We start from the raw sequence: 10,132 nt of genomic DNA, 5'->3' as shown, positions 1-10,132 counted from the left end.
AATGTAAATCGTACGAATAGTAGCTTGACAGTGTTAACTGCATCGGCACTGTATATAACTGTACAATATTATTGTAGGTCCAGACGCTCTTCAATTTTTTTTATTTTCAGAGTAAATAACTTATTTTCATCTATAGTAGTGTAGACATATACGATAAACGTTGTCCTAAGGTTATTTAACAACATGCAACAATATTACTTCATCACTTGATAGCAGCTATGAGCATAAGAGGATGTTCGTAAATTACGTTTGCATTCGAGGAATGGAGGTTATGCAACGTAGAGAAGAGGTGGGGTTTGACCGAAACAACCTTTCACACAAGAAATGTGTAAGGTTTTTACCACTTAAACACTTCTCGTATAAAGGTTTTTCTACCTCAACAATAATCAGGGCCGTAGCCATACGATGTTGATACAACGTTGAGGGGCTACTAGTTTTTGAAGGATTTTCTTAAAGATAAGAACTGTTTAGCTATGTGTCGTGAAAATGTCGTCTAGTTAGTTAGAATCCAGTTATTCTCTGTTGATTTCAAATCTTATGCTTTAATATATTTAACATGCATTTCATTATATAAAGGACTATATTATCCAGAGCTTGTCATTATTTTTGTCGTCGTTATCAATAACAGATGAAAGCCGTATGTGAAAGGTTAAAGAAAATTAAATTGCAGCGGACGGCTTTCTTTAAGCACATTTACTGCAATTAAATACGTAAATATTAATGTTGCTCTATGCTAAAAATTGTTCTACAGTTAGTCTCGACAACACACTGATTTTTTTTATAAAAATCATATTATCATAACAATTCGAAATAATATAACACATCAGCCGCTTAAAACTTAACTGAGGCCATATAAATTGATTTGAGCCGGCGGGCGCCTTTTTCTAGAAATACATTTATTGAAAAAAGGCCTGGTTTGAGCAGGTATCTGAAGCTACATGTCTATCAACATTTTCGATCAATAGAACATCTTAATACAGTGTGAAATAAGAAATCCGGGTACGCTAAACTTATAAAAATCTCGATGCATTTTCGAGGCATACCGTAGAACAATTAATTTTTGCTTGTAGTTATCTTTTCCGTCCATCAAAAAAAAGACTTGTGTAAATGCCTAAACTTAATTTCTAGTATTTTAGTATACTTGGTGAAAACCTTATCTGAATTGTCGAGCGAAACGTTATGACCATTTGGAAAGGGACAACTAGAATACATGTTACTCAGAGCAAACTGCTCAATTTTGTTCGTTTCTACTATAATTCGAAGGACTGCCTTCATTCTGAACGTCGAAATTGTTTTTGGAGCAATTCCGTAATTGAAGTTGCTTGTCTAAATAAACACTGTCCGTTAAAAGAAATCCTGGCAAAACTATTGACAAACAATGAGTTAAATAATTAGACGTGGGAAGCCTGTAATTGCACATCAATCGTAATAATTTCAATTTTAAAGTCTAAGTACAACAATATGTCAATTAAAATCGACACTTATTAAGCTGTCGCTATTTTTAATGAATCTCTGCCGAAAACATTCTCTCTGAATGAAATAAAAGCTGTGATTATTTAAAAGAAAAATTTCGCAATGATTAATAGTTATTTATGAAACAAGAATCGTTTGAAGGTATTTTATCGCACTAGATGTCGATTGTCAACCCGAGGCGAAGCATACATTGTTTTATGCAATTCAGTGAGCGAATTCCCCAAGACTTCAAACAAACCACAAAATTTTCACTAAAAAAACTGAAACTGAAATTGACATCTACTGAAAAACGTGTTACAACTGTTGCAAAAACAGTTGTTCTAACAGTATTCGGAACAGTTGTTATTACACTTGATGAATTATGATTATGATCGTGTCGTTGTATTTTGGGTGCGATGAATTTTTCTCGCAATGATTTTTGGATGAAATAAAACTGGTTCATATGACACTACACACAGGCTGCGTAAGTATCGAATTCGCTCACTGAATTGCATAAAAGCTTTATGTGATTCGTACCAACTACTGTTGCTGTGAAAACCATTACTTTGGCATGCCAGTATCAAGATTGACATTTTAGATATATAAAGCGAGATTATAAAATGCAACTTTTGACTATTGATAATTCATGCCGGCAGTGAGAGAGTTTTTCATTTATTATAACACTAGTGTAGTACCCGGCTTTGCTCGGGATTATTTTAATGACAAAATATTACGTTACATTTGGTAAAAAGATGAATTTCTTAGGTATGAACTTACGCAGTTACGTTCCATTTCGTAAAGGGATGAGTTCCCTAGAAAGCAACAAAAGCCTGTACAGCCTCTTTCTCAACTCCACTCAACAAAATCTTGAGTTGTGCTAAGATATCATGCCCGCACTTTAGTAAGCGGGCGTGACGCAAGTCCACTCTCAAAAATGTTTCAACAAAATATTTTTGAGGACGGCGGAGCATATTTACAGCAACTTTTTTACTTCTCCCCCTTAACTCCAACGACCCCCAATCAAGAATGTGTGGAATCTAGGAATCCATACGAGTTCAACGAGCTATCACACGTTATTGCAGCTTCAAAATTGGCCGAGATATTGAACTTCGAAATATTGATGTTTGTATGAAAATAAGCAAAATTCGTTTTTTCAGATAACTGAAATCGCCTACGTTAGTTAGTTAGTTAAAAATAAAAATGGAATTTTCAAAAGTTGGAAAAAACCCATATCTTGGGAGCTCCCCAAAGTCTCCATACAAATGCCATATAAAAGCCAATTTGTATATGTGTGTGTGAGCTGTATATTTTGTTGCATGATATGGATGGTAATGTGGTGAATGGTGTGTGTTGTTTTGGGATGTATTTCTTGTTGGGAATTGTTGGGATCATTAATTATTAACTTCCAGTAGGTCGGTTCCTAAATTTTGGGATGACCAACTAACTTCCATCGGATTTTTTGATGGATTTGGGTTATTTTCGACATGAGTGAGGTGTTTCAAGGATGGTTTCTAAATTTTGGGATGACAGATGATTCCTCTGGCACTTCCTAACTTCTATTGGATTTTTCGATGGATTTGGGTTATTTTCGACATGAGTGAGGTGTTCCAAGGTTGGTTCCTAAATTTTGGGATGACATATGATTCCTCTGGAACTACCTATGTAACTTCCATCGGATTTTTTGATGGATTTAGGTTATTTTCGACATTATTGGGGTGTTACAAAGTTGGTTGCTAAATTTTGGGATGAGAGATGACAATGCCCTCAGCGATATCAGTTATTTTGTAATTAAGATAAAGGACTTGCGTCACATTTACCCTTTAAGGGTTTCTTGACTGATTCCTCATCATTTTCAAAAAAATGTACGGTGCAGGTGGTGGAACTCGCGTCAACTTTGTCTTCAACCAACATCACGGCAGAGTAAAATAAACCAGGCAGGAGCGGTTCATTTTCGAAACATCAAATAAGGGACCTAATACACTGGATGAAAATGAACTCAAATGAACACTGACATAAATTGAATAATTTTATTCGCAAAAAATGTAGGGCTACTAGATTATTCAGGTCCCTTGTCAAACGTCCACTCCTGCCTGGTTAACTTTACTCTGCCGTGCCAACATCCAACTGGAAGGTGCCAGCGACACGTATCACTTTTCTATCAGTATTTGATTATTTTATATCGGTAAAATTGAATTTTTCTATCGATCGAATATAATATCCTACATATTTTCATGAGTAAAAAATAAATTCTCCATACAAAAGTTTTCCACGCATCGAAAACAAATTTTCCACAAAAAACATTTTCACGGGTCAAAATATATTTTTTTTTCAAAAATAATTTCACGGTCAAAATAAAATTATTATTCGCGCCAAAAATGTTTCCACGTTGAAGAAACACATCCACGACGTAAACAGGTAAAAAAAATCCGTGCGTCAAATAACGTATGAAAGTGAAAAATATTTCAGACGTTCTTCCTAATTTTCTTCTTTATATAGACAAACAAACAAACATTAAACTTTATATTATAGATTTGACTGAACTTTTTCGTTAGAGATTCGATGTTCATGTAAATCAGGTAACTATCCGGCAATTTTTCAGGTCATTCAAGTCTTTCGTTTCTTAACGGAATTATTAATGGTAAAAATTTAGATGACAACTAGGTTCGACCTTTTGGGTGGGTCAGGTACCTTGACTGATAATTTTCCCAAAATAATGGTGTTTTTTGTCATCAGTAAACTTCTTAATCAATTAATTATAAATAACAGTGTTATGAATATCTTAACTTATTTTAACTGATTTTTTCATCTGGTTGAGAATGGACAATGTCTCAAGTCCAAGCAAATGACAATATTTTTGTTTGAGCTCAACAATCACATCATACGTAAGACCTAAAATATTTTTACAATATAAATGATCTGAATTTATTTTTTTCATGATAAAGAAAATATCAGCGTTCATAATGTCCTGGAAGCTTACAAGAGTTATCGAAATAATACATTAGAGACGAGGTGCGCCAAGGGGCGTCGTGGTGCGCCGATGTTCAGCTTTATATGTATAGATAACGCCACCCCTGGAATTAGTCTGGTTTCCAGGTAAAATAAAGTTTTGTACAACCGGTCAATTACAATTTTCTAAAAGAAGCAAATGAAGCACTCAATCAAGTTTAATAAACTAACCTCGATTTCCCGTCGTATGCTCTTATGATGACCCCGCGGTATGGATTTCAAAGAAACACTTTGATGCTGTGAAATCCCATTCACATTTTTGATCGCAACAGCTAAGTACACGCACCCAAAACTCCCTTCACCCAACGATTTAACCACATTAAAATCACTTAATTTCATTTTTCTTTTTTTTTCCTGCACTTACTTTGAGTGATCAAACTGAAATGAATTTATTTCTAAAAATTCTTAAACGCAATGGTAATGTGATTGATAATTGAGAATTGTACATACTGAAACACTCGGCAGAATCAAATAATTGATAATTCCGCAATCTAATTTAATTCCACATCGTTAAAAAAATCATCGTTATCGTGTCCACAACGAAAATTTGAGACACATCTTCCATTTTTTTCAGAATATTTCATACTTATTTTGGGATACTATTTTCTAACGTAAGACCCTAGATTTTCAGTCAAGTGAATTATCAATTATTACCAATTATCAATAATGAATTATCAATTACCAATTGTCAACTGAGTAAAATCCTGTTTTTCTGGAATAGTTTCCAGAGCCCTATGACATGACCCATCTTCAAACTTACCCTAATTCCTCGTTGATTAAAAAAATCATCAAAATCGGTTAAGAATTACTCAAGTTATCGTCGTGACAAAAAAATGGCCACAAACAATTACGTTTTTGATAACATTTCATACATTGTGTGGTTACAAACATTTTTGGGGTATTTTCTGGCGTAAGACCCTTGACTGAATAAAATCAACTTGTGCAAGCTGTAAAACTACGATGCTATTTTGATAGAATTTTTCGTTCTACAGGTTTGATGCTGTTTAAACATTCAGGGGAATTTAAAAAAATTTAATCAAAGAAATCATCTCGACGAAACGATCTATATCCTGATCATTTGATCAGTTCCAAGATATTGTAGATGACTGTTCACCACTGTTCAATTAGGCTATTTGGAAGTACCTCACGGACATACTTAGTCTAAAGTCTAAATGCAATGTATCCAAAGAGTGACTATGGTTCTAAGTCGACATTCTAGTGGAAAAGAAATTTTTCACTCGCCATTGTAAAATCATTTCTCCACAAAATATTTAACGAACTGAAATATAAACCTCGAATAACAGAAACTAATGCGAGAAAAAGATTGATTCACATAGAAGTGTTACGGGCAAAATCCCCTTTGGTGAAAAACCGTAACGCCATAATATATGTTAGAGAAGACGTTGCGTATTCTCAACTCGGTTCTTCCCACATGATGAGTGCGATGTACCTTCTTTAAAGTATAGATAGTGATGGGGTATAAATACGTGAGACTATGACATTCATATCTACAGTTGATTCAAGTGTGCTGCATTACAGAGGAGCTAGAGTGTGTTTGAAGTTGAATCAATTAAAAACTTTTAATTAAAAATGGAACGCAAAATTGTTTTACTAATTGCAATGATAATGCTTGTGTTATCATGCGTGTGCGATGCGTATGCATTTACGAACCGGCAACAAGGCGGAAGATTTGGAAATCCAATCAACATACCAACAACACCACCATTCAATCCGAGACCGCAATGGCCACGACCATATCGATTTTGAAAGAGTCAATTGAATGATCTTATTGGTGTAATTAACTTTTAAGTTAGAACAAAGAAATTTTTGTAAAATAATTCAAGTTTTTTATTCTATTTAACGCTCGGAATTGGTTGACTGCGGTAAAAAATGACGCACCCTGATAGTTTTATAAATACAAACTTGATCCAAACCTGATTTATGCGAAACTGATAGGTCAGGTTTCGGGTTGATCTGAAATTTTCATTGAGGTGAACCTGAAATGCGACCTAATACATACCAACATTAGGGAGTGGCGTTTTAAGGCCTTGGAGTATGTTCCATCCAGAATTGACCCCTGATTACAAAACAGCTAATAAAAAATGTTCAAATCTCAGACTGACTGGCATGATAATTAAATTACTAATACAGATTGTGGCTTCGACTTTGTGTACTTTTTGTGTTCCCAGCTCTGACGTTTTTCTAAATATCATTTGTACCAAAGACTAAAAGTCTTTTTTTAGCGTGTGAGACAGAGCCGAAGGCGAGTCTTGGGTACGAAATATACTATTCTTATGCTGGATTCTGCGTTGCTCAAAAGTAGTCGGAATCGAAAAATTATTGATGCAATTAGATTAGTCTTGGGTTAAACTACGAGCTGTCAGTGTATGTTCAAGTTGTCATGATCGATCCTGCTATCTAGACAGTAGCAACAGCGGGGAAAAGTACTTCGAAAAAAGCTGTACCATGACTTTTTGACTTTGTATGAAGCTGAGAGTGAAGCTGATGAGCAGTTTTCCCCTCGGTAGCAACGCAACAATTGTTTAAGTTTCTGTCGCCAACAATTCTGATGACTTATATTGAAGAAGAACTATGTGGTGTGACAGTAATAATTTTTTGTGCTGATCGATTTACAAATCGGAATGCGTAGAGATATACTTAAAGTCGTCTCATAATACCTTCTATTTATTCAAATTACATCGCCGCATTTACCACTTTGTTCATTACATAGAGAACAAGTTTGCGGGCACTGTGAAAATGTCTCAAAGAAAATTTATGATAATTTTGATATTGCCGCCGCAAGATATAAAATGATAAATTCTTTTCAGTTTAACTTTACTTACAATTACAATATAGTGTACACCGGTGATGATGGTGATGATTCGTTCCAGTTGTTGGTGAAGGGAAAATCGACCGACATTAAACATCAACATTTAACATTTGACTGACTCATTGTTATTGGGCTAAATATTCAATCAAGAGAAACAGTGTGTCCTAGGTTGGACCAGAAAAGACGAAAGCCCGATTTTGGGTGGGACAGCACTGACGGATTTCCGGGCTGTTGGAATGAAAAACTTTTAACCACCTCACGAAGAGCAGACAAAAATGGAAACGAAATTCGGAATTCGGAATTGTAACACTCATTAAACTTACCTTTCGAACCAATTCCGACTACCACACCATATACAATATATAAATTGAATATCGTAAAATTGAAGTAAATTCTAACAAATCCACAATTTTCACGTTGTCATTTACTTTTTGGTTTTTTATTTATGACAAAAAGGAAAATTGGTAAAATTTACCTGACCTAATCATCTTCACAGAGTCTTCAAGAGTTAGTGGCAACATAAAGAATATAACCAAAATAAATGAAGTTACTGGTCTGGTCTGGTTTCGCCTCGAACCGTTTATCATTCCTCGAACATAAAATACCCTGAGTTCTTGTAGCATAAAATGCCATTACGCATTGAGCGCTAATACAAAGGCCCAAACCACTATCCACCAATCAGCTGCTAATATAATAATGTCAACCAATTACACAGTTTGGAAAATTAAGCACTTGTATGTCTCTTCAGTCCTTGTTACCGGATTGGGCATTACTAGGATATGATGTAAACGTGAGTAAACATGAGTCTGCAAAGCGGCCGCCGGCGTAACTCTGGGTTAGATTAATAATTTAAACAACGTGAGCTGCGTACCTCGAGCTAGACAAGACGCCTCTGTATTCATAATTTCGTTTTTTCCAGAAGGTATTCCAGAAGAAATATAAGGAGCTCGGCATAAATATAACATCAAGTTCTATATGGCTTTAAATGCCAGGACGATTTATCGATCACTTAATAAATATCCGGAACATTGGATCGGAAGAGCCACTATAGACGAGACATCATTCGGTGAGTGAACTCCTGTCACTTCCATTCCAAAGAAACATTGCCAATCATTTTTATTCATGAGGATCAAAGTGATGAGCCTATAATTTTCCCAAGTTTTACTCTTTCCAATGAAATTATGTTTGTCTTACACTTACAATTATATCTACTCTTCGAGATCCGTGAGATGATGACGAATTATGTAAATCTGCGACTCACTAACATCATCTTAATCCAATTGAGTGCATGTAACGTTGAATTCTATTTAATGTCCAAGAGAAGATTTATGAACTCCGTTCTTATCGAAACTTTTTTATGATATTGTAATTAGAACTGACTATATACTTACTAAAGGAACTCACTGAATAGTCAGTCACCACGTAATATTACTTTGGAACTCGATGAAAACCTCAATTGTCGCGGCCGTCTTAGAATGCATCCTTTCGACAATAAATTAGTCAGTGACGATAGCTCGTTCTTTTTCGACATTATATCAATTCTTCAAAGCACAATTGTTTTATTGTTGTACACAAATGAACACAGTGTCAGTGTCGACAATCTTTTTTTTTGTACAAAAGGAGATTGTGAAAGCTTCTTAGATGAATGTTTTTTGATGGCGGTAGATTTAAATTTGAATTTATGTTACGAACATAGTTTTGTTTTACAATTTTTGATGTTTCTTCATTATATTATTTAGCGACAAGTAATACAACATTCATACACACTATATTAGGAATTTACACTAAGACTGGATTTCCACTTACAAAAAAACACTCCGTTTAGCTAAACCACGTTTCTTTTCAGAGAAACGTGAACACTCGGAGAAAAAACGAAGTGCCTTTTTCGTAAGTGGAAATCAAAAGAAATAATTTGCGGTTCGTCAGTCTTCGTGTGTTCACAGTAAATTTCTTCACGAGTTATTAACTTCCTAAAGATCTTGCGTCAAAGTAATAATTATGTAGAGGAATTCGAAACGGAGAGTGAGAAGATAACTCTCTATGGGTTACAATTCACAAGGATTCACAAATTTCAGGCTTTTCGTCACACTCAGTGTATCCTTTTTCTGGAAGATTTGTTACAGTGTTGAATGGGTCGAAACTGCCAAGAATTCATTGTTCTAGGATATTTGTTACAGTTAGAGGCAGTGAAATTTCAGCATGAATTTGTTTCACCTATTTTTAAACTCATCCACACAAACAATGAACAATGTTTATTAGTCTACTACCACGCGCGTGTGCGGAGCAGCTTCATCCATATAATCAAGTATGAACAGTTTTGTTTGTATGGGGATCAGCTGAAAAACAGCTGAAGCAAATTCATGATGAAATTTCACTGTCTCTGATTGTACCATAACTTTCATAAAGGCGAGTATTACCGTGAAGTTCTTACCAAAAATCTATCGATTTATTGCTCTATTGCACAAAATGAGGTTTTCCTTTTAATTAGTCGAAATACTTAAGTTTCTTACATTTCGTAACGTGAAAATGATACCAAGACCGACTTACCTTTTGTAAAAGGAAATTTTTAGAGCAGTTTAGAATTGACCAATTTTTGGTTTAAACTTCACGGTAATAGCGTGAGACTGTAATTGTCATGGCAATAATATCACGGTTGGCGATAACTCATCCCCAAAAGGAACAGTCTTGCATTGTTTAAGTGGTAAAATGGAGACACTAAGGACTTCTCCGTTTTACGGAATTCGCATTGGCTGACTCATTTAGGCAACAGTACGAATAATTTTTGTAACATTTTCATATCACGGAGTCTGGATGGTCTAAATAGAGTGGAATGAGTGTTCCGTT

The 10,132-nt window shown here is 34.9% G+C and overlaps 1 long non-coding RNA gene across 1 annotated transcript; it reads right to left on the bottom strand.

Annotated features, from left to right (window-relative positions):
• Positions 1 to 7,853: 7,853 nt before the first annotated feature.
• On the bottom strand, positions 7,854 to 8,850 carry LOC119069984. Its single transcript, XR_005086440.1, has 3 exons — positions 8,680 to 8,850; positions 8,489 to 8,591; positions 7,854 to 8,431 (listed from the first exon to the last, which is right to left on the bottom strand). It is a non-coding gene; the product is annotated as an uncharacterized LOC119069984 (long non-coding RNA).
• Between the last annotated feature and the right edge of the window lie 1,282 nt (positions 8,851 to 10,132).

The sequence above is a fragment of the Bradysia coprophila genome (assembly GCF_014529535.1).
Source record: "Bradysia coprophila strain Holo2 chromosome X unlocalized genomic scaffold, BU_Bcop_v1 contig_416, whole genome shotgun sequence".
NCBI lineage: Eukaryota > Metazoa > Arthropoda > Insecta > Diptera > Sciaridae > Bradysia > Bradysia coprophila.
This window is presented reverse-complemented; position numbering and strand designations above follow the sequence as displayed.